The 25,516-nt window shown below is 44.0% G+C and overlaps 1 protein-coding gene across 3 annotated transcripts in view; it reads right to left on the reverse strand.

The window, feature by feature from the left end:
• dgkz (diacylglycerol kinase zeta) overlaps positions 1–25,516 on the reverse strand; it is a 549,506-nt gene that overhangs the window by 361,460 nt on the left and 162,530 nt on the right. The window lies entirely within an intron of this gene.

Here is a 25,516-nt window from a genome sequence, read left to right on the forward strand (position 1 = left end):
CATATGGCAGCCCTGGGCACAGGTCCAAATCCCAGCGATCTGCACCCTGTTACATGGTCACGTCGAGTGAGGTAACACTATTTTACAAGGTCATTGCTGAAAACTGCAATTAATAAAACTGCAACCATTTCCATAAACAAGAATAAGCAATAGAGTCAACAGAGGCCCATCTGTCCTTTTTTATTTTTAATCACTACATGTCAATCATTTATTAATATAAGGACCGTCTAAAGTATGACTGACCTTGCTTTTGCGAGTCACTTGAGTTTGTGTCTGGTATCATAGACGACAGAAAGTTTAAATTAATGTACGATTCATACTTCAGAATGTGTTTTTATTGTCAAAGTGGTCCAATGCAGAGTGGAGAGCCTGCAAGATCGTATCCCCCGTGCATCTAATGTGGCAGTAGGCAAATTGTAGCGGGTCCGGGTTCTGACCAAGGTTGGATTTGATATGCACTATAAACTGAAGAACCATGGACTGATCTTCAAGTCACAAATTCAAGAAACACATTCATGAACTACTGTACCTCACCCTATTCAATCTCACAAAAGCATTCAACTCCATCAATCACAAGATCCACAAAACTTTCTCCATCGACAGGTCGGTGGTGGAGAGAATCACCAACTTCAAGTTCCAGGGCGTGTATATCTCTGAAGATCTGTCCTGGTCCCAGCACACTGGTGCAATCATAAAGAGAGCCTGTCAACGCCATTACTTCCTTAAAAGATTGAGGTGGCTCAGTATGTCGAAGCTCTCGAACTTTTACGGGTGTATGGTAGAGAGCATAGGTTGCATCGTGGCCTGGTTCAGCAATTCGAATGCTCAGAAATAAAGGAGATTACAAAAAGTGGTGGACACCACCCAGTCCATCATGGATACTGACCTCCCACCATCGAAGGGATCTATAGGAGGCACTGCATTATAAAGGCAGCCAACATCATCAAGGACTCACATCATCCTGGCCGCGCTCTCATTTCATTCCTGCCTTTGGGAAAAAGATTTAGGAGTCTGAAAACCATGACCTGCAGGTTCAGGAACAGCTTCTTCCCAACAACTATCAGATTAATGGACACTACAAACGCCAACTAAACTTCAAACTACAAACTGTCTTGGTTGCATTAGGGACTTTGGATTTTTGTTTTGTTTTGCATTGATGTTTTTTTAAATTTATTGAACATTTTTTCCTTATCATATTATCTCTTGAGTAGCATGTTTGCAGACCTGTTACGTTGCTGCAAGTAAGAATCTCATTGTTCTCTTTCGGTACATATGACAATTAAATACTCTTGATATTTGACCCGACAGATCCCAAATCTGTAACTCTGGGAGACAGTTGAGGTGGATCCTTGTGCCAACTTTCTCTGTGGCAGACAACAGGAAGAGTCCGCTGATGCTGCCATAATTGGGCTTGTTGCTTGTCTTATTGATTTTGAGGTCATAAGTAACGAGTAGAATTTGGTCATTTGGCCCATCAAGTCTACTCCGTCATTCAATCATGGCTGATCTATCTCTCCCTCCGAAGCCCATAATCGTGCTTTCTCCCCATAACCTGACACCTGTACTAATCAAGAATTTTCTGCCTTAAAAATATCCACTGACTGGCCTCTACAGCCTTCTGTGACAAAGAATTCCACAGATTCACCACCCTATGACTAAAGAAATTTCTCCTCACCTCCTTCCTAAAAGAACGTCCTTTAATTCTGAGGCTATGATGTCTAGTTCTAGACTCTTCAACTAATGGAAACATCCTCTCCACATCCACTCTATCCAAGCCTTTCACTATTCTGTATGTTTCAATGAGGTTCCCCCTCGTTCTTCTAAACTCCAGCGAGTACAGGCCCAGTGCCGCCAAACGCTCATCATAGGTTAACCTACTCAGTCCTGGGATCATGCTTGTAAATAGTTACAGTTTGTTACAGTCAGAATGTTACGGTTAGACCGTCGTGGAGGTCTCCTGGCAAATGTTCGTCTGCCCAAAATGGGAGAGATGAGATCATGAATTTCTTCTGGAAACACTTCTCAGACCTTCAGCAGGAATGTTATCTGCTGCAGAGACCCCACGACCCACAACCAACAGGACCTGCAGAGAAAACAGTAACAGGACTGCAGCATAATCATAGCTGCGCATAACTGAAGTCACCTGAACTGCGTAGAACGTAGTCTGAAGAAGTGTCTCGTCCCGAAACGTCACCCATGCTTTTCCTCCCAGAGATGCTGCCTGATCCGTTGAGTTACTCCAGCACTGTTTGTCTAGCTGTGTAGAACTACTCTAGTTGTCTCCCCGAAAACAAAGGGACCGATTTGGTGAGACCAAGAAGCGAATTAACTGCAACGCAAGGCATTCCTCAACTGGAATCAATATTTATCAATAAAGCGAAAGAGAAAGATGTACAGGTAACTGAAGGCATGGTCCAACAAAAGAAACAAACTTGTAAGCCTAAAAACAGATGGTGGGGGAAAAAGAATTTAAGGTACAGCAACTTGTTGATAATGATGACATGAGCAGATTCTTCGGTGCTCTGGAGACCATCTAGTGTGGAACATGCCAGTGACAATCTGTTGCAAGCCAAGAACAGAGGAGAGCACATCAAGGGGAGACCAGGTTAGCATCTGATGCAAGGAGCATTCTGCAACACCTCTCAACCAAGAATTGATCTTTGACACAAGTGCCTTTCACTCCAAGGCATGATACCCTCTGTGCTAAATCTCAATCCAACCGAAATATTAAAAGATTTACCAGCAAGTAGCCAGTAAAAATGGTACCTAGTGACAGGCGAAAAAGACGTACGCACACGGGTCAGTGATGACTTTGCACCAGTGGTAAACTGGTACTGGCACCTTGACTTTTAATTTCTTGGGCCCATAACATGAGGATTTAAAAGTTCCTGGAGACAGCGATAGGATGCAAGAGAAGATGATCTTCTCTGATCCACTACAATCTGGGTTCTTAATGCCATGTAAAGGCAGTACTGTCCTGCACCACTCTGCCTTGGAGTCAATATTGCCCCATTGCCCCAACACACAATTTGAATCATCACACATGCAATCTACAGTTTTATAGCCACACGCAATCAAAGGCAGGCGTGATTGTACAAAATGCCATAAGCCTTTGTGTTTACTGTGGCAATAAAGCAACCTACAAATCAAACAAATTAGCATCACAAACAGTGCCAAGTCCGCAGAGGTTTTTCAGAAGAGTTGAGATATGGATGTTATCGTCAAGGTTTTTATTTATTATGCATATGTGGCTATTCAAGAGGTGTGGTGAACCACTGGCATCAGTGTAGGAAGAGGCAGATGGGAGTGTATTTGCCAAAATGAGATAGCACACTGCGGATTAGATAAGACATGGCCAATCAGTTGGCCTGCATTAGCACTCTCTCTCTATCGCGCTGCACAGTGGCTTCTGCCAACACAGGTTCCTTGGGATGGCTTTTGGCCTATCTCATCTTGTAGGCCAGTATCTCTGTGCAAGGGCAGGCTGTGGGTGTGTGCACCACATCCTATCACTAGTGGAACGGTGGGTAATTGTACCAAATAGCAGCTTCACTGTGAAACTGCCTTCTCCAATCCCCACACTAAAAATAATTTATCAGCAAACACCTATTCATAGAATCCCACATGCAAATGCATGCAATTTGAAGACTAATGGTCTCCAACTGGCATCATCCAAATTGCGTAGGAAGGAACTGCAGATGCTGGTTTAAACCGAAGATAGACACAAAAAGCTGGAGTAACTAAGCGGGTCAGACAGCATCTCTGGAGAAAAGGAATAGGTGACATTGCGGGTCGAGACCCTTCTTCTGAAGAAATGTCACCCTATTCCTTTTCTCCAGAGATGCTGTCTGACCCACTGAGTTACTCGAGCGTTTTGTGTCTATCTTCATCCGAACTGTGCCAATCTACCAATGGTGGTGTACGCGGGAAGCAATGACGCAGATGACCAATCCTGTACTCCATTAACCACTGCATCGTAGCCAGCCTCATCACACCAACGCTAACACATGACCACACTCTCACCAACACAAACATATGACCATACATGCACTCAAGAACGGCACAAACTTTGGCAGGATTTAAGCTTGTACTTCCTATAAAATGAAAGCCAGAGACAAAGCAAGCTCTGACATCTTCACTCCGTGGGTACAGAATACATTCTCCCTTAGATAAACACTCAGAATAAGTCAATGCATTTCACAGACGAAGTCCGTCACTGCAGTCATCAACTTATGCACAAGTAAGATGACAAAAATATCAGCCAAATTCTTAATTAATTTTGTATTCTTAAGTTCTGATTGAGGAATAAATTGGCCAGAGTGACCAAGGAGAAGAGGCCAGTTGAAGACCATTTTCTAATGCTAGACACCCCCTTCTTTGTAGTTTAGTCCCTTGCATATTAGCTGGCGGCGTATCTCTGCCCCTGTACTCTGAATGGCTCAGGAGTCCTCTAATTCACAGGGGCTCCTGTCAACTTATAATGACATCTCTCAATCCCTCTCTCCCTCTCTCTCTCCAGAAAAATCTAATGTCAGCCACAATCAAGTCCTTTGGTGAAATGAGTTGCTGACGATCTGACAAGTCTAATCTTTCATTCACTTATCTTCGAGACGCGATGCATGGTTCAATGGGTTAGCTCAATACAGATTGCAGGTTCTAACACATACGCAATGGTCTCGTTGAACCAAAGGGCCTGATTCCATGTTTTTATCACCATACGTTATTGCCCTGTATAATCCAAATGATACAAATGGCAGCAATGTGGTTGATCTCCAGTTGTTTGGCTTTATTCACAAGTAGCAATACAAATATGGACAAAAGTAGAGCCTCTGGTCTTTCTAGATTATCCCACACTATTTATAAATTTGGTGCCTTGGAGACCCCTCTCCATACTGCCTACCCAAATAGCGCCAAAAAAGGACCGATTTTGGCTCAGGAGGTGGAAACCAGTCCAGGAAATCAGCCTCAATCCTCATTATTATAGTTTTGCCAAACTACAATTTTACACATTACATACCAATTCATTTCTCAATTTGTGGTGTGGAGTTAAAGTCAGTCATTTAGCACAGCAACAGATCCTCCAGTCTACCAGGTCAACAATCAAGCACCCACTTACACTTATGCCACTTTATTCCCCCCCATCTTCCCATCAACTCCCCTACACACAAAGGGAAATTTACAGTGGCCTATTAACTTACCACTCCACAGACCTTTAGAGTGTGGGAGGAAACCAGAACATCCAGAGGGAAGGGTCAGAAGGCTGTGAAGGCCAAGTCAGTGGATATCTTTAAGCCAGAGGTAGATAGATTCTTGATTAGTACAGGTGTCAGAAGTTATGGGGAGAAGGCAGGAGAATGGGGTTAGGAGGGAAAGATAGATCAGCCATGATTGAATGGCGGAGTAGACGATGGGCTGAATGGCCTAATTTTACTCCTAATCCGTATGACTTTATGAAACCCACAAGAACAAGCAAATTCCGCAGTCGGCACTAGGGCAAAATGGAGAACATGATAACTCCACGCAGACAGCACTGGGGCAACAGAGTTGCAAGGCAGCAGCTCTACCAGCTGCACCACTAATTGATGCAAATAGCACAGAAACAAGGACAAGCTGATACACACATGGAAAATCATAGGAAGGTGTCTTGAAAGGGTAAGATGAAACAGTACTGGAGACGGCCAAGAGTGGAGTGGTGAAATGACTTACTACTTCTGTGCTAGACATCCTATATCTTTTCTACATAATGAATGGAGATTTGGCATCTAGCTAAGAAATGGAGCTTCAATTTAAAGTCTCACCTAACAGATGGCCTTTAGTGCTCTCGATCCTCTGATGAAGGCTCCTTCATTGACAAAGGTTCTGTTACCAAAGAAGCACTGTCCCCACTCCTCGTTCAAGATAACACTCAATTTTGCAAAGCTTCATTGACTTAAATATGACGTTCGAGTCATGATGATACCAGCTGATATTGTCTCTGTTCCTACAGCATATTGCAGCCCCATTTCTCCATTGGAGCAGGGAGGTTCTACTGCAGTTGTACAGGGTCTTGGTGAGACCACACCTGGAGTATTGCGTACAGTTTTGGTCTCCAAATCTGAGGAAGGACATTATTGCCATAGAGGGAGTGCAGAGAAGGTTCACCAGACTGATTCCTGGGATGTCAGGATTGTCTTATGAAGAAAGACTGGATAGACTTGGTTTATACTCTCTAGAATTTAGGAGATTGAGAGGGGATCTTATAGAAACTTACAAAAGTCTTAAGGGGTTGGACAGGCTAGATGCAGGAAGATTGTTCCCGATGTTGGGGAAGTCCAGGACAAGGGGTCACAGCTTAAGGATAAGGGAGAAATCCTTTAAAACCGAGATGAGAAAAACTTTTTTCACACAGAGAGTGGTGAATCTCTGGAACTCTCTGCCACGGAGGGTAGTTGAGGCCAGTTCATTGGCTATATTTAAGAGGGAGTTAGATGTGGCCCTTGTGGCTAAGGGGATCAGAGGGTATGGAGAGAAGGCAGGTACGGGATACTGAGTTGGATGATCAGCCATGATCATATTGAATGGCGGTGCAGGCTCGAATGGCCGAATGGCCTACTCCTGCACCTAATTTCTATGTTTCTATGTTTCTCTTCAGCCCGTTCTCGAGGCAACAGCTACCTCCTGCTACTGTTGCACCGACCCTTGGTCTTCCATTTGTGTAAATAGCTTTCCCTGTTTCCAAACTCAAGCCTCAGCACCCACTGCTTCCTCTCCAGTGTCTACCTTGCTGAACCTGCACTGGTTTGAAGCCTGAAGTTAAAGGTAAAAGGCGTGCAATATACGAAGCAGTTTTCACAGCCTTTTCAGGACATCCTGGATCACAAATAACTGGCCATGTAGTAAACAGTCAATGGCCGGTTGCATGGGAAATGCTACACAGCCAATGACTGGTTGGCGGTTGGCAGGACCTCACCCGACAGCTCGTTGGTCGGCGGGACCGGTAAAGGCCCGAAGGTTCGTCGGTCCGGGAGGGAGCTGGAGAAGTCAGGCGCTAGGAGGGTGAGCTGGGGTAATGCTTCCAGCACCTCACGGTCGGCTGCAGGAGGTGCCCCCGGGACACAGAGATGGCCGGATGAGGATAAAGACGCAAAAAGCTGGAGTAACTCAGCGGGACAGGCAGCATCTGTGGAGAGAAGGAATAGGTGACGTTTCGGGTCGAGGCTCTTCCGGATGAGGTGAGGTTGAGTGGGAACTGCTCCAGTACATCAAGCGTGCGGGCCGGCAGGACTTTGAATAATGGCACCAGTAATGGCGGCGCCAACATGTGTAATATACGCCAAAATAATGTCACTGTGCAGTTGCATACGTGACAAATAAACGCTGCATAGCCAATGACTGGTCACGTGGGATTACTGTGCAGCCATCTTGTGCTCCCACAAATTGCAACGAATTACTAATCTTCAGTGGTACTATTGAGCCTGTGATACAGTAATATAGTAATGGCCGGGGCACCAAAGACAACCTGCAGCTCTTGCTCATAATTGTGCTGAGACCTTTTACTTTAGCTTGAGAAATCAGACGGGGCGTTTTAGTAAAGGTCATGCATCACACCGACTTGGGTCAAAAATCACACGGATCAACCGCACATATCACTATGGTAGATTGGAACATTAGTATTTCAGTTATATATTAACCGTCAACTGAGAAATTAAACTAACGTTGACGTGATGGAACAAAGTATACCATATAATTTGTATGAACTATGTGTTCCAGTTGATCTTTATTCATCTATATCCATGAGCAACAGTCCTCGCTATCTACCTCGATATGATCTTCATATCATCAGCAAACTGAATTTGCAAACCACAGACTTGCTTATCCAAGTTATTTATATGTACATGACAAACAATAAATGTGAAAACACTTCACGTTGGCACAACACTGGTTACACAGACTGCCAGTCGGAGAAACAACCCGCCAGCACCATCCTCTGCCTCCTATCAACACGCCAGTTGTTAATCCAGTTTGACAAAACACCTTGGAACCCGTTTGTCCAAACTTTCTGGACCAGTCCACACTGAAGAAACATCAAAAGACCAGCAGAACTCCATGTATACCACATCTACTGCTTGTCTTCAATTTTCTTAGTAACCTGGAGAGTGGTGGGTGCCTGCAATGGGCTGCCAGGAAAGGTGGAGCCTAGTGCAGACACACAACCACCTCCTCAAAAATCTCAATCAGATTTGAGAGGTCGGATCTCCTGTGCACAATACTATGCTACTTGAAGGGTTTCAAACTTAATAGATGGAATCATCTCCACTTATTGAGAATAAGGGGAGAAGGTGGGGGCATTGGAATCAGGATCATGTGTGCAAATACAGAATAAGTTCCCATTAAAGGTACAGTGAAAAGGCTCCTTTGCCTGACCAAGTCTTGCTATCATTTAAGCAGTTGTGAAAATGGGAAATGGCTCATGGAATCAGTAATGCAAAACACAAAGAAATAGGCCGGATAGAAACATCAAAGGCATCAACACCGTTGAACATTACAGGCTGCTGGACAAACTTCTCTTGTCCCTTAAGGGCCTGTCCCACTTGGGCCGTCATTTACGCGACAGGCTGGTAGTGACGGTCCCGCGAGAGTCGCCCGCGTCATCATGCGTCCGCACAGCCGTCTGGAGCGCGTGACATCATTTGAAGATGGACACAAAATGCAGGAGTAACTCAGCGGGACCGGCAGCATCTCTGGAGAAAAGGATGATGTTTCGGGTCGAGACTCTTCTCCAGAGATGCTGCCGGTCCAGCTGAGTTACTCCAGCATTTTGTGTGTATCTTCAATTTTCTTGGCCCCGCTCTGGGAGTAGAAGTGGGGGCGGATCCGGACCGCAACGGCCGTGAGCCCCAGGCTGAGTTCAACGATCGTTTGCCTGCTTCTGCTGCTGTTGGAGGTGAGACGTTGCGTCGCACCAGGGTCTTGGGCCTGTCCCACTTTGTCCATCAGTTACGCGACAGGCCGGTGGCACGCAAAGATTTAGTGCAGGACGAAGTCCACACTCCTCCACGCCATTCCATGCGCCCGTCCCCGCGCTACCCACGCGCTACCCACATGCTAGCAGGTCGCGTAAATGGCGCGCGAAAGACAGCCAAGTGGGACAGGCCCTTTACTCTCTCATTTATACAAATTATTGAGGATTACAATTTGAATGATTCCCTTCACGAACTAGGCCCAGCCATCTTCAGCTGCTTTAATTGTCAACGTCATTTTGTCATTCACCATCCGATCCAACTTGCATCAACACTGATGCCATGCAAGTGCCAGGTAACAACCACAAAGACCCAAACACTATGCCCTGGCCTTCAGCAGAATGCACTCACTCAACCATCCATGGGCACTCGCAGAGTTAATTTTATTTAATTTTTAAAAAAAAAACTTTATTCTGAATTTTTTAAATATACAAAACATGAACAGTGCCAAAGTTCTTCAGCCATTCTCAGCGTCTATACATTTAGTTGTTGATGAGTTCTGCTGATGACACATTTTATCAGACACACTGGGCATTGCTCAGGGAACCATGCCACGGGATCCATCGAGTCTTTGTCCTGCAGTGCCTGCAGGATGTGCCGTGTTGACCACTGCCCGATGGACTTGGTCACGGTGGCGCAGCGGTAGAGTTGCTGCCTTACAGCGAATGCAGCGCCGGAGACCCCGGTTCGATCCCGACTATAGGTGCTGTCTGTACTGTATGGAGTTTGTACGTTCTCCCCGTGGATTTTCTCCGAGATCTTCGGTTTCCTCCCACACTCCAAAGATGTACAGGTTTGTAGGTTAATTGGCTTGGTAAATGTAAAAATTGTCCCTAGTGAGTGTAGGATACTTCCAGTAGAGTCCCTAGTAGACTCTTCGGGAGTGATGACCACAAGGCAAGACTTGCGGTGAAAGGTATTGGTCTGGAAGAACCTTTTCACAGAGGACAGATGGTGCGGCCATGTACAGCTGACTGGCTCAGTGCATGGCTTCGAAGGCCAAGTCCATCATTCGCAAGACCACGGACAGGTAGAACCTCAGCAGACACCTAGTGCCCATGTGCTTCCACTCTGCACACGCTGATGCAACTATACATGAATGTGGCTTTCAGGGTGAGGGTGACGCTGGGTTCACCTTTGCCCCGATTATCTGCCAACGTGCGTCGTGACCTGTCGTAACCAGAATCAACACCTTTTCTGCGTCATCCATTTGACGAACATCTCTAAACGTGCCGAGGAAGTGAACCACAAGCAGTTCACTTCCTGTTAAATATGAGCACTCTGTTAAAAGATGAAGGGTTCCAGTTAAATGTGAGCACACTCAGTCAGAAGGTGGAGGGGTCATATCCCAGTCCAGACCCAAATCTGGACTAAGACACTGAAGCAATGCCAAGGAAGCAAAGGTTACAGCTGTTGATTTGTGTATGAAATCCTCAATTAATGATACCATTGCCATCTCCGATGGACATTGGAGATCTCATCAACAAAAAGTAAAAGAACAGAATATAATCTCTGTATCCAAATTCATGTTTGTTCTGCAACCAACATCAACTGCACAGGTGGAACTAGTCATCATTTTTAGTGGGCCTTGCACCTGCCCTGTCTCCTACTTTGCAACAGGAACATTTAATCAGCCAGAAAGCATTTTGGGATTGGGAGAGGCTCTTTGTAAATCCTTCTCATTTTTTTTTTCTGATCCCTCAAAGCTCTCCCTTCCCTACTAGAAATTGCACACAAATATCACAATGAACTATCATAACTCTAAACATTGGCACGATAGAGATCAGACTTTCAAACTGCCATCCCCAAGCACACCAGATGAAGAAGCTCTTTATGCTAGGAATACAAATCTAATTACCGATATTTTTGAAACATTGAAGGCCAGTAGAAATTTATTCAAGCAATTTTAGGACATCTGGTTGAATTTCCACCCTGCTGCTATGCTTTAGTGCTAATTCCTACTCAATGCGGTGTACAATTGATAATTCCACCCAGAGGGAGAGAAGATACTTTATATTCAATTTTGTTGCCTTTCCAAGATCTTCCATCAGTCAGAAAACCTTGCTCTGGTGTCTGCAGTAAACTGGGAGCACAGGAGGAGCTACAACTGAGATATACAGTGCCCTCCATAATGTTTGGGACAAAGACCCATCGTGGAAAGGAAAACTGGTGAGGAATAAGAGCAATGATGGCTACTAACCATATAGATCCATTAGATGGGGTTTATAAATCATGCACAGTGTGTCCATACACATGCAAAAGCTGGTCACAGGAACTCGGCTGTGGTGAGAAGAGCCCAGATCTCGAGTAGCATATCCCACCATGCCTATATATACCAGCACCAGGCAGATCTCAGAGCAGGCTCTGTTCCATTGAGTCCTGAGTACCTCAACCTGGGTTATCTCATTCCAGAATGACTGGGCCAGCCCTGAGCGTCCTGAGGTTTTACCCCATCTGACAACCGAAATGCCAAATTCCTTGACCCTTGCTTGTGCTTCTCATTCTGTTGGTGACTTAAGACATATTCTGTGCACAAGAATGTCCAGGCTGGTCTTCAGCACCAACTGCAATGCTCCATCTTGGCTTGTGTCCCAGCCATCTGTACACATACAGTTTAAAATCAGGGAAAGGGATAGAGCAGACGGATTTAAGGGGAGAATTTCAAAGACAGGGGACATACTGTAATATTGGAAAACTGGCGCAAAAAGACAAGGCTTAAATATAAATAAGAATTTGATTTTTTTTTAGGTCAGTAGAGCATTAAAGTGGAAGTCCAACCATGGGCAAGTGGAAGATGCAGGATAGGATCAGGAAGGGCTTGACCCGAAGCGTCACCTATTCCTTTTCTCTAAAGATGCTGTGTGACCCGTTGAGTTACTCCAGCTTTTTGTGTCTATCTTGCAGGCCCCAGGTGCAGGTGCTGTCACACATGGAGGTATGTGCTGCACAAGTAGCCCTCCCTGTTGCGGTTGGTCCCTGTCTGGCCTTCAATCAGAAGGCTGCACGTTTCAAGATTCACTCCGGAGACTACCCGAATAGTGAAAGGCTTGGAGAGAGTGGATGTGGAGAGTTTAAGAAGTAATTGCAGATGCTGGAAAATCGAAGGTAGACAAAAGTGCTGGAGAAACTCAGCGGGTGCAGCAGCATCTATGGAGCAAAGGAAATAGGCAATGTTTCGGCCCGAAACGTTGCCTATTTCCTTCGCTCCATAGATGCTGCTGCACCCGCTGAGTTTCTCCAGCACTTTTGTCTACCGTGGATGTGGAGAGGATGTTTCCACTAGTGGGAGAGTCTAGGACTAGAGGGCACAGGCTCAGAATTAAAGGACATTCCTTTAGGATGGAGATAAGGAAGAATTTCTTTAGTCAGAGGGTGGTTAATCTGTGGAATTATTTGCCACAGAAGGCTGTGGAGGCCAAGTCAATTGATATTTTTAAGGCAGAGATAGATTCTTGATTAGTACGGGTGTCAGGGGTAATGGGGAGAAGGCAGGAGAATGGGGTTAGGAGGGAGAGACATATCAGCCATGACTAAATGGCAGAGTAGACTTGATGGGCTCAATGGCCTAATTCTGCTCCTATCACCTATGACCTTATGAGACTCATGCACATAAATTGAAGCTGACCGTCCATCACAGCGCTGATGACATGGAAATCGTTTGGCCACAGACATATAAACCAAGCTTTGATGCTCCCTCAAGAGCAAGTGCAGACCTCATGGCATTATTTTCAAGAGGCACAGGAAATTGTCAAATGTGTACTCACCAATATTTATCCTTTAATCAAAATCACACAATCAGATTATCTAGTCGTCGCCAAGCTGCAGCTTGTGGGCGTTGAATATTGTTTTTCCTATTATAAGTTTCAGAACTCTTTCGATAACTGGTCATGAAAGACATTTAACATAAGCCCTACCTTTAAAGCTGCAAAGTCTGCAATATTCAGCCTCGTCACAAGCCATCAGTGCCCTTGTTAACATCCTTTCACACACATCCAATTTATAATGTGACATTTGCAACTATTTAACAGGCCCACCAAGCTCACAACCGACCTCAGCAGAACCTCAACTCTGAATACTCATTGACTTCTGTAAACCTCACAGCCTTGCGTACCAAGAATATACCTCCCTCTGCTTAAAAATATTTAAGGAGTCAACTTTCACCATTTGTGGGAAGAGAGCAGCAAAGATACGTAACCCTCAGAGAAATATTTCCACCTGAGGGCCCATTCAACTCTGCCTCTCAGAGCAATCCCATCAATCCAATTCCCTGTAACATTTTCTCCCCCACACATGTCCATTAACAATCTCCCCAATTCTCCCACTAGTCTTGAAGTAATACATCATGGCCAATTAATCTAGCAACCAGGGATGTGGGAGGAAACCAGAGCACCTGGAGGAAATTAATACAGTCAATGTACAAACTCCACGCCATCAGTACCCAAGGTCAGAATCAAACTTGGATCACGGGAGCTGTACGGCAGCAGCTCCACTGTGCATCTCAGATTCAGATTCAGATTCAAACTTTACTAGCTCCCCACTTCATGCTAAGAGTGATGGATGGCAGCCAGGGAGTGAGAGAAGCTACCTCACAATAGAAGACAAAAGAAAAATACATCATCGGCCAAGTAAAATAAGTTAAAACTCTTCTTTCCACGAGGATCCAAAAACTTGTCGTCATTCACGAGTCGATGGTGGCGAGAGTCAACAACTTCAAGTTCCTGACTGTGCATATCTCTGAAGATCTGCCCTGGACCCAGAACAGTGATGCAATCATAGAGAAAGCCCATCAACCCTTCTACTTCCTTAGAAGACTTGGTATGTCGATAAATATTTGCTTGAACTTCAACAGCAGTGTCCACCACTTTTTGTAAACTGTGTTTACCAACCTGTTGGGCTGCTGCAAGTAAGAATGTCATTGTTCCATTTCAGTACATATGACAATAAAACACTCTTGACATACAAACATGCTGATACTTGCAAAATTAATACTATTGATAAAATGTCCACATTTTCAGCAACTTTATCTGATCTGAATTTGGCCACAGGTTTTTGAACCTAACCCTTCATTTCTGATTGGCCCTTATCTGTACATGCAAGTCATGCCTTCAACCAAGAGGAAGCTGTGGTGAACACAGAATCTGATCGCCCTGTTAAATAGACTTGCACAGAGCACCCATGCTGGTGATGATTTCTTCAGAACGGCTCACTCCAGACAAGTTCCCATTTGCAACTCGTCATCAAATGTCCTCCATGTCCGCACTTGGATAATACTGTTGATTCCAGGCAGACCCTGCTCTAATAATACTGGTATACAGAACCTCAGTCTGAGGAGAAAGAGGTGCATTATTCTCTGTTAATTGCTCCAATACAAGGCTCCCAATGAGTTATTAATATCCCTCTCCACAACAGCTTTTTGCAAATTTATATAGTAACAGTCTCGCTTCCTACAATAGGATGAACGTTGGCCGAAAGGATCGGTTTCTGCGGTGAAATACCCATTGACTTTGTAATAGTTTTAGTAACACACGGATTAGTCTTTCTCTAGCATATTAGACTTTTTGACTTTAAAGATACAGCAGTGAAATAGGGCCTTCGTCACACCGAGTCTGTGTTGACCGGCAATCACCCAGTGCACTAGTACTATCCTACACACTACGGACAATTTACAAGCCAATTAACCTACAAACCTGTACGTCTTTGGAGTGTGGGAGGAAATCGGAGCATCTGGAGAAAACCCATGTGGTCACAGGGAGAACGTACAAACTCCGTACAGACAGCACCCGTGGTCAGGATCGAACCTGATTTCAGGCGCTGTAAAGCAGCAGCTATACAGCTACAGTGCACCAATCATTATACAGCTTTATCGCTCAGAGAGCTTTTCCCTAATTTGTGTTGCAGCCAGGAGGTGATAACAAATGCCATCACTGAAACGGCAGATGAAGGTTTGACTTGCTACTTGTACATTAAGTGGTCCTATTGTTTAAAGCCACCTGTAGCCTTTGAGACAGATGGAAGTCAGGGCAGCGTGCCATTAGGTATTCAGTGGGCACTTTGTTTTGGATGATGGTCACAGCTCAGGTTTATTCCATTCACTGTCACTGCCAAAGCTTATGAGCCGAAAGTTAGTGTGAACAGAAAAGGTTCCTTGAATCCATGCAGTGGTACCAATGGTTAGGTTGGGATTTATGTAGCTTGCACCACCTCTCTGCTGGTGGTGGTGAGGAGAACTGACATTCAACAGCACCGGAAGCTTCAGTTGGAGAAGACTTGCCTTTCGAGTTATGGGGTCGGGCCACATGGTCATATTCAGCAGCTTGTCCTTGAGTTTAGCTGGTCAAACTAGAGAGGGGGGTCCACAGCACCAGAGTCTGAGAATGTGGGAGCTGAGATCTATTGGATCCTTGTCGCTGTGCACTTGAGGTTGTTATACCACGTTCTGATTTATGACTGCAGCCTTCCAAAGATGGTCACAAAAGGTCTGTGACCTGGAGTCATACAGCACCAAACAGTCTCTTCAGCCCAACTCAGCCATGTCAACCAAGTTGCCTGCTATCGTTTTGATTGAGTCCGAGGGGCCAAGTAGGATGACCTCTGACTTACTCTCGTTTAGTTGGAGGAAGTTCTGGGCCATCCGACACTTTATATCCTCCAGGCAGTGAATAAGGCCGAGTAGATTTGATCGGTTGTTGGGTTTCAGGAGGAGATAGAGTTGTGTATAGTCTGCACTGCAGTGGAAGGAAATGCCGTGCCTTTGAATGACTTGGCCTAAGGGGAGCATATACAGGGAGAAGAGAATGGGGCCTAGGATGGAGCCTTGTGGAACCCCACAGCAAAGGCTAGCTGGGAGGAGAAAGAGTTGCCTATGTTTGTAGAGAAACTCCTATCTTTGAGGTAAGCGCAGCAGCGCCTTTACTTCCTGAGGAGGCTCAAGAAAGCTCACCTGTCCCCCCAGATCCAGACCAACTTTTACCGCTGTACCATCGAAAGCATCCTGACCACCTGCTTCACGGTATGGTACAGCAGTTGCACCGCCTCAGGTCTCGAACTAGCAGGATGAGGAACAGCTTTTTCAACAACACACTTACATTGCTGAACTCGGAGTCCCGTCGCTAGATATCTTTGGTCTCTCCATCCACATTGTTAACCAGTACTCTTCTCACTCTAATGTATGCTTGTTCTGTATTTTTAAAAAAAATGTTTTATTCCTATCTTGCACTATGACTATGACCAGACGCTAAACTGCATTTCGTTGTACCTATACTTGTATCTGTGCAATGACAATAAAGTTGAATTGAATTGAATTGAGGAGATGAACCAGCTCAGGGCAGTGCCATCAATACCAACCCCGTACCGAAGAGAGTCAATTAGGATGGTGTGGTCGACTGTATCAAATGCTGCGCTGAGGTCGAGAAGGATCAGGATTGCACAGTGGCCGGAGTCAATGGTGAGAAGTAGGTTGTTATGTACCTTCAACAAGGCAGACTCTGTGCTGTGGTGGGCCCTGAAACCTACCTGATTGGAAAGTTTCCAGCATGGTATTTTGGTGAAGGTAAGGCATTAGTTGATTTAGAATTACCTTTTCAAGGACTTTTGAAAGGAAAGGCAGTTTGGAAATAGGTCTGTAGTTGCTTGGCAAGGTGGGGTCTAGGTTAGGTTCTTTCAGGAGGGGCTGGACCACCACGTGCTTGAGGCAGGTTGGAACAGTGCCAATGGCCAGAGAACTGTTGATGATGGCGAGGATGCTGGGACCGGCTATTGCAATGACATCCTTCAGAAGGGCAGTGGGGACAACGTCGAGGGGGCAGGTAGCAGGTTTCATAGTGGAGACCAGCTTTACAAGGGTAGCCTCAGGAGATACACCTCTAGGTAGCTTCAGGACATACACAAGTCAAGTACTGAAAGAACGAGATCTAATGCAATGCATCACAGAAGTGATTAGAATTGTCAACACCTGAAGTTGACTTTAGACCATGACCAAAGTTACTGGGTAAAAATTGGCTTAGACTAAAGATGGATTGAGCAGGTGTATTTACTGTCGAAGCTGATGGTCTACCACATGAACATCATGGCAATGGTATCAAAACCACAATCTTTACCAGACACATAGTAGAGGGTAATATATGTGATTTTCCAATCAACACTGTAAAGACAAAACAGAAAGGTAACCTTCTGAAATTACACAAGGAGAAAGTCCCAAAGGTAGGGCCAGTTAAGATAAGCATGTCAAAGATATTCCAAAGTGGAGACAAGGAATAGTCATTTCCATTGCACGGAGATGACAAATCTCACATGAATGCCACCCAGAACACTTGGCATGGTAACGTGAAGGCTACTGCTGGAAGCAATGTATGTTGGTAAGTCATGAACAAAGATTGAAAAAACTTGTTAACAAAGTACGGACGTTCAGATCAAGGCCATCAGAATAAAGCCACCGGAGACACCCTAATGGACACAGAAGTGTCCAATATCACAATTTCAGTGTCCATGTTGATTCTTGTCACAAGACAACAACTTCCTATTCCTCTCGGCACCCATTCTAAATGGACTCAAGTTACACAGATAGGATCATGCACTTCAGCAGAACATACAATTGTAAAAGGCAAAATTTGTATTTATAACCTATGGTATGCCTGATGAGTCGATCTGATAACAGGCATTAATTCATGCCATATTTGTTTGATGCTGCTTGAGGTGGAACAATATCAAACATTCATTACTGTCACCATTCTCCCCAGTCTCCAACAATGAAGCTGAGAGAATTGTACACATCCTTAAAGAAGGTTAAGGAGAGACTTTTACCAAAACTAATCAAGTTTAACTCAAATCATTATTTTGTTATCATCTTATTCAAGTATTCTAGAATCTATCTCAGCATAGGTGTTGACTTGTCACAGACTTCAGATGTGCTTGAATTTGTTGCAGCCCAGCTTGGAGGACAGAGTACAGAGTTTGCTGCAAGTAACTCTGCAGCAAGATACAAAGGAAAGCTACTCTGGCAATGTGAGAAAGTGAGAAGTAGAAATATAAGAGACTGCTTGAGCAAAACACAAAATGTTGGAGGAACTCAGCAGGTCAGGTATATTTGGGGAGGGAATGGACGTGATGTTTCAGGCCAAGACACATCTTCAGACAAAAGTAAGAGAAGTAGGCTGATGAGTGAGTATGGCATACATATAGAGTAACCATGAGATAGTGTAAGCTTGCAATACTAAATAAAACCCAAGAATGAGAGGAATGTGCAACATCACCTCTTAAGCCTTAACTGAGCATTCCTGTCTACTTGTGGTAACCTTTCACTCCATTACTAAATATCCACCTTATTCTGCTTTAGTAATGGACGTTTGGGAGGAATGGTGTGCCAGAGGGAATGAAGCTGTGATCCTTGCTGCTTTTATATACATTAGTGACTTGCATACGAATGTTATGATAGATGAAAGGAAGCATGATCAGTAAGTTTACAGAAATCATGAAAACATTGGTATTGTTGATATTGCGGAGGGTAGTCGTAGGCTACAGAATGGTATTGATCAGATGGTAAATTTGGTACATAGTTTAGTTTAGAGACACTGCGCGGAAATAGGCTTTTCGGCCCACCGGGTCCGCACCAACCAGCGATCCCCGCATATTAACACTATCCTACACCCACTAGGGACAATTTATTTTCTACCAAGCCAATTAACCCACATACCTGTACCCCTTTGGAGTGTGGGAGGAAACCGAAGATCTCTGAGAAAATGCATGCAGGTCACGGAGAGAACGTACAAACCCCGTACAGACAGCACCCGTAGTCGGGATCGAACCCAGGTCTCTGGCACTGCATTCGCTGTTAGGCAGCAACTCTACCGCTGCACCACCGTGCCGCCCTTCTAGATAATAATAATAATAATAATAATGGATGGGATTTATATAGCGCCTTTCTAGAATACTCAAGGCGCTTTACATCGCATTATTCATACACTCCTCAGCCACACTTGGTGGTGGTAAGCTACTTCTGTAGCCACAGCTGCCCTGGGGCAGACTGACGGAAGCGTGGCTGCTAATCTGCGCCTACGGCCCCTCCGACCACCACCAATCACTCACACACATTCACACACAGGCAAAGGTGGGTGAAGTGTCTTGCCCAAGGACACAACGACAGTATGCACTCCAAGCGGGATTCGAATCGGCTACCTTCCGGTTGCCAGCCGAAAACTTAGCCCATTGTGCCATCTGTCGTCCCCTATGGAGGACGGGTCTAATAAAGGTATGACATACAACATGAATGGTTGGCCCTAGGGAGTATTGAGGAAAGGGGATCGTTGCGTACTAGTTCAAATATCCCTGAAAGTAGCTGCACAGATGAATATGGCGGTGAAAGCTGCATATGAGATGCTTCCCATCATTAGCCAGGGAATAGAGCAGGGAGCTATATAACAACTATATAAAACATTGGTTAAGCCTCAGATGGGATATTGTGAGCACTTTGGGTCACCACACTGTAAGGAGGACAGAATGCACTGGGGAAGACTCACCATGATGTCCCCTAGGCTGGAATATTTCAATTATGATGAAGACTGGATAAGGTGGGTTTTATTTTCTTGAGAGCAGGAGCAGGCTGAGGAATATCTGACAGAGGTATAAAACAAATCCTGAGGCATATAGATCGGCTGCACAGAGATAAATCTTTCCCTGCTGAAGAGAGGTCCAAGAACATTTCCGAAAAGGTTTAGAGGGGATCCAAGGAAACCATTTCACCCAGAGAGTGAGTGGCTGTAATCTGAATGCTTTGCCTGAGAAGGTGGTGGAAGCAGGGACTTAAACAACAATGAAGAATCATATGGAAATGCCTGGGTAAAATCAGGTATGCAATAAGTGCTAGTAAATGTACTGTGTAGATCGGTACATGGTTGGCATGGATATAATGAACCAAAAAGCCCGAATCTGTGCTGTATATATTAAAACACTCTGCTTCCACTGCTCTTTAGGGAATGAGGTTCCAAAGACTCAGCCCTCTGAGAGAAAAAAAAGCTTCTGTCTTAAATGGTTGTCCCTTTATTTTACAGCAGTGATGCCAAGTCCCTTCACAACACTTCTTACACAGCAAGAACATAGAGAGATGCCTGATAACAGATTCATCCCAGAGATGGATATAGAACCACTGAGAAAGGAACCAATCAACAATGCTGCACATTCGTCAGATCTCAGACCAGTGACAATGTAAGAGATGCAGATAAGAAAACCACTCAACGGACTGAACATTTAACTGCTGTTTTTACATGAAACACTTCTGCAAAGAGAGAAAGCAGTGCGGTGTATTTGCACATAAATATATAAATTAGTCAATACATAATTATAACGCATGCATGATATACTGCGTCACACACATATGTTTGATGCGGTAAATCATGCATGCGATCCAAGTCCATGTGTTATTTGCTGTTAGTCTACAGCGAAGTACACAGCAATGTTTTGACGCTCCGAAGATCACTGTGGATATTAGCTGCCAACATAAACCTGGCCCGCAGACTACCTCCGAATGCATTACACTCTCCAACAAGACCATTCTATAAATCGGACTATTGGAACACACTTATAGACATTTTCTCATTGTACATCGACAACTTTGCATCCATTTTTGTTGTTGTTTTGATTGTACATCTGTGAGGTTTAGGTGGAAACTTCTTCTACATTCAGGATACAACACAGATGCAACTCACTGCTAATTTTAGTCTAACGGTATTTTGATCAAAAAGGTCCCAAGCCATTCATATGCTGCCTATCTTCACATTTAACCTTTCAGCATTCAAACAGATAACCCACAAGAAACAGAACAAAGCATGAATGCACAGTTCAGGAGGAGAACAAAAGGAAAATTAGATTAGATAGGCCTTTAAAGCGTGCATTGGCTGGCGTTTGACTCTCTTTCTGCTTTGCAAATGCTGATCTTGTGAGTTTAGCGCCTACTGAAATCAAGAAAAGTCCCTGCAACCTCGTCAACACAATTACTTATCCTCAGCATCTTTCAAGAAGCCAGTCGTGTCAAAGTCGAAAAGCAGAACAAGTCACCGTTACACAGAATGGCTCGACTGCATATTTATTTCTCTGGAGTTTCTTCAAAGGAAAAAAAAAAAAAAAATTATTTCTGTAAACAGAATCAAAGCCAAGTTTCTGCACTTTCATCTAACTGCACCTTGGGCTCTGTGCAGGAGGCACTAACTGAATGAGGCTACAGTCCCCAGTTTGGGACGGTTCAGATTGGACTGGAGAAACTTTTGCACATGGAAGTAGAACCTTTCAAGATAAAGATTTGAAATAGGGCCCAACATCATACAGATATATGGATGTTCAGAAATATATTAAGTACTCTTGCTTGCTCAGTAGCTTTGTCCAGACACATTATTGATGACATACATTCACTGTAGTTTATGACAGCAAATCATAAACTACACTTATTTCTTGATTTTTGAATATTCAATTTGTGAGCGTTTGATGCAATTCCACTGACTATTTTTTGCTGCAACAAAGAATTGGTCATTCCTTGCACATTGGAACACAGCACAGGTCACCTCTCCTTTTTAATTTGCTAAATTCTATTAAACAAAATGTTTTCCAGAAGGATATCCTTTTCATAAATCTAGGAAATGTTGTAATCAGTGAAACTAACCCTTGCTCATCTACAGGTTCATGCAGAGAAACATATCCCACATGTGTAAGTAGGAATTGCAGATGCTGGTTTACACCGAAGATAGACACAAAATGCTGGAGTAACTCCGCGGGACAGGCAGCATCTCTGGATAGAATGAATGGGTGGCATATTGGGTCGTGACCCTTCTTCGGGCTTTCTTCTGAAGAAGGGTCTCGACCAAAACATCACCCATTCCTTCTTCCCAGAGAAGATGCATGTCCCACTGAGTTACTCCAACATTTTGTGTCTATCATATCCCACATGTTCCCAAACACATTGCCTCCAGAACTAGTCAGTTTAAAACTATTACATGGCTTGGGATAATTCAATTTATTTTAGTACTTGTCTGCAGACTTGAAATTGTTGGCAAGCCAATCATTGGTGTCCACTTATCTTGGTGTAACTTATCTTGTCAATGTTGCAATGTGCCTTATTCTTAACCACGGCGCTCAGTGTGTTGAGGTAGCTCCACAATGTGGCCTGGCCAAGAGTTCCAGAATTTGAACAAGTTTAACAACTTGAACGACATTTAAAAGACATTTGGATAGATATATGGATAGGAAAGGTTTAGAGGGATATGGGGCCGAACACAGGCAGACAGGACTAGTGTAGATGGAGCCACTTGGTCGACATGGGAAAGTTGCGCTGAAGAGCTTGTTTCCGTACTGTATGGCTCTAAGTGAACAGAAAGGAACAGTATTATCTGTCCAAGTTTAGACCCTTGAAAAATTATGATACCGCATTGTTGTTCTGTATTGCCAACTGCTGGAGTTCATGAGTTTTTGATCATTTAATTTGCCGAGTAAAAATCCCAGTGTTCCCCCTCATCAATGTTGCCCAGGGAAAACAGATAGATCAAGCAACAAGTTTGGAATATTGACATTACCTTCCATAATGCAACCTTCATCTTTGGCCAGTAACACTCCTTTTGTAAAGGCATGTGCAACATCACAGCAGCTCAGCAACCTCCATGCCCCAACCACATGTTTGCTCATCTCCAGCTGCATGTAACCCCTATAGCACCTTTTGAACTGGATATTCTACCAGTGAGGGATAAATGCAATCCATTATTAGTCGGCAGCTGGAAAGTGAAATCGGGGGATAGCTGAAGGCATGACACACCACAGGAAATTATCCACCTAAAGCCGAGACAATCAAATGCCTGGTAGCAACATGAACAGCACTATTTTTAGTTCACAGTTGCTGTTGATCTCATTACAATTCCTCCAAAAACAACTCGAGGCCTAAAATTACCTACGGCAAACTGTTTAGAAATTCTGAGCAGTAACTAATACCTCATTGAAGGATACTCTTGCAATCATATTCATTGTTACATGCACGGGTTGATTCCTGCTCTCCTATCTCACACATCATGTGCACAGCTTATGACATTAGCCCGCGGAGCCGTTCATGGAGCAAAAAAAGTACGTGCCTTCATAGATAAAAACATTTCTCAGCACCATTTCAAGAAGAGCCTTCAATCCGAAAGGGAAGATGTCAGCATGAAAGCTTAATTGTTTTGTGTGGGGTAGTTCTGTGAGGCAGCTGCCGCATCACGCACACAGGTTCAATCCTAACATCCAATACTGTCTGTGTGGAGTTTGCACGCTTTCCCTGTGATAGAGTGAATTTCTCCTGGGTGCTCTAGTTTCCTCCCACATCCCAGATATGTGCAAATTAGTAGGCTAATTGGGCATGGCAAATGGTGGATGGTATGTAGAAGAGTGGGAGAATCTGGGACAGAGTCAATAGAAATGTGGGGTGAGTAAAATAGAGGAAAAAAAACACTACTGAAAGAACTCAAAAGGACACAAAGTGCTGGAGTAACTCAGCAGTCAGGCAGTATCTTTAGAGAACTAGAAACCTCACCTATTCACGTTCTCAATTGATGCTGCTTGACCTGCTGAGATTTTTCAGCACTTTGCATCTTTTTGTTTTTTTAAACAGAATCAGCAGTTCTTTGTTTCTACACTGAAAAATATCTCAGCAGGCCAAGCAGTGTGTGCGGAGGGAAATGGACAGTCAATGTTTGGGACTTCCCGAGTCAATCCTGTAGTTTGTTTTTTTTGCTCCCAGATTTCACCATCTGCAATCTTGTGTCTCCAGAATAAAAAATGAGATTAGTGGAAGATTGGTGGACAGCAAGGGCTCAGCCAGCTAAAGGGCCTGTTTCACTGCTGTCTGACTATCATTCTATGAATAAAGTTATTGCTCTAAGCAAAAAGCCAAGTGCTCTATAAAGTCCTTCAGGTACACCTGTGTGTATTTTACGCTATGCTTACAACCAGTTCCAAATTCAGGACTGACGAATGCTCATAGGATTTGCAAGCATTGAGACACCTCCCCACCACCCTCTCCTCCGACTGGTGCCATGGTACCAATCACCTCCCAAAGCAAATTAGAAGCAGGGAAATACTTGGTTAGACCTCTTCAACATAAAGCTACAGGCAGCCGCATTTGGGTACTTTGAACTGAATAGGAAAATCTAATATTTATTGAGATAATTAATTCAATGTCTCGAGGCGCTGCCAGTTAATTCCTGCATTTTTTTTAAAGTATATCTCACAATAATTGTACAGTCAGTAGCACATTCAATGATATGTTAACATCCCATTAATTAAATCCCAGAAAATTCAACGTTCCTCTCAATCCCACACAAAATAATGTTGCCCGGGCAATAAACCTGAAGAGATGAATTGTAATCACAGTTTCTATAGGAATGCTGCCTTGAAAGAGAGCATCATACAAAGTCCCCAGCTCAGGGCCATCATAATTCCTTACCAGATGGACTGAGGCTCAGCGATCAGACAGCATTGTATGGTCATTTAAGGGTCGGCATTATACACCACTTTAGGCTCACTGCATCAACTTTACCATAATCTGCAATAACTGCCTCAGAATAATAACTGCATCAGACAGAGTGAAAAAAAATTGGGGAAGGGCGAGGAAAAGCTTGTCCCAAAACAAGCCACAGCTCACAACTATTCTATCGTCCAACACCCTGAGTTCAGCAGGGTCAATAGGAGAACTACCCCAATCTCATTTTTACTTTATAAAGATACCTCAAGATACCGTCAGCTTATTTCTTCAAAGTATCAATTTTGAGTTGACTGGATGACCAGTAGCACATTCGTGGGAAAATTAGCATCTCGTTAATGAAACCTCATAACATTCAAAGTTGCTTTCAAACTGACCCAAAGGGTTAGAGCTGAATTATGACTAAGGTTGCACCTTATTCCGTTATCATAGGGGGGTACATTTTGCCCTGATTTCATTTATCCTTACAATTAGTTCCAAGGTTGGTGGTTATAAACATTCACAGTGCGATGGTCACAGGAGAGAAAGCATGCCACACTTGCCGCCAATTACAGATATAAATAACCACCCAATTAACCACTGCAGCTATTCGCTGCTGAGGTGCCTGTGTATGGGTCCACTGCAATTTCTTTCTGGAGCACATCAACACTCAACAGCAGCATAAGCACAACACCCAGCACACTGCCCATGCACAACAAGGAAGGCTGACTTCAAACTGCACACATACTGCAATCACATTTCCTCAACTCATCAGTGTACACTTGACTACTGTGATAATAACCCACTATGGATGCATGAGCATAGTTAAACGGCAGTGATACTTACTATTACTTACATAATGTGGATATACTATGGTTAATGTACCTATTGTAAAGTACCTGGATCTATATTCATGGTTACCTGCATGCACTGCCACATGCAGGTAGATGGATATATGATACATATATGTGGCGAGTTCACATCTACTACAGGCTGGTGTCAGAATAAATGGAAATGGGTACAATAACGCAAGAAGCCAACGTCACTGAACTTGTGA

Source organism: Amblyraja radiata, chromosome 20, assembly GCF_010909765.2.
Source record: "Amblyraja radiata isolate CabotCenter1 chromosome 20, sAmbRad1.1.pri, whole genome shotgun sequence".
Classification (NCBI taxonomy): Eukaryota; Metazoa; Chordata; class Chondrichthyes; order Rajiformes; family Rajidae; genus Amblyraja; species Amblyraja radiata.